Source organism: Sinocyclocheilus anshuiensis, unplaced genomic scaffold (genome assembly GCF_001515605.1).
Source record: "Sinocyclocheilus anshuiensis isolate Anshui unplaced genomic scaffold, SAMN03320099.WGS_v1.1 scaffold254, whole genome shotgun sequence".
Classification (NCBI taxonomy): domain Eukaryota; kingdom Metazoa; phylum Chordata; class Actinopteri; order Cypriniformes; family Cyprinidae; genus Sinocyclocheilus; species Sinocyclocheilus anshuiensis.
Genome location: NW_015546022.1, coordinates 128689 through 129385, shown reverse-complemented (window position 1 = coordinate 129385; position 697 = coordinate 128689).

Genomic DNA, 697 nt, shown 5'->3' with positions numbered 1-697 from the left:
TCTGCAGGCGTTATTAGGTGTGTTTCTGTGCACATGAAGGATGCTTCTGCAGAACTCTACATGCAGAGCTTCTAAAGGGTGTTTGTGCCAGTCCTTATGACTGTAGTTACTCGCTGGGCCCCAGATCTCGCTTCCATACAGGGCAATAGGCAGTATGACACTATCCAAAATCTTTGTCCAAATTCTGATGGGGATGTTTATTTTGAATATTTTCATTCGTATGGCATGCAGTGCCTCTCTCTCAGAGTTCTCTCTCTCTCTCTCTCTCTCTCTCTATCTCTCGCTCGCGCGCGCACACACACACACACGATGAGCAAAACTCCGCATTTGAACAGTCAATAGCAAATACTTAAACTAATAACAAAACAGTAGCTGATTCAGAAGCGCCAGATTGTCATAGCAAAGTCAGAATTACCTCTTCTCCTAGGTTCACGAAACGGTCGTCCATAAAATGCATTGCTGTTCTGTTGTAAGTAATCTTAAAGATTCCTAAATGCATCTACTTTCGGAAGGCCAAATAAAGTGCTTTTGCTTTCGCCTAGAAACACACAGCGTCTCCCTGACATGGCTGCTTCAACACTAACTGCGGTTACCACGCTGTGACGAGACCGGTGAGTGGTGCAGGTGTCGCTCATTATCAATTACTCCACCGGCCTCACTCCGTTCCCACGGCTCTCGGCCCCGCCCCTCTCGTCAC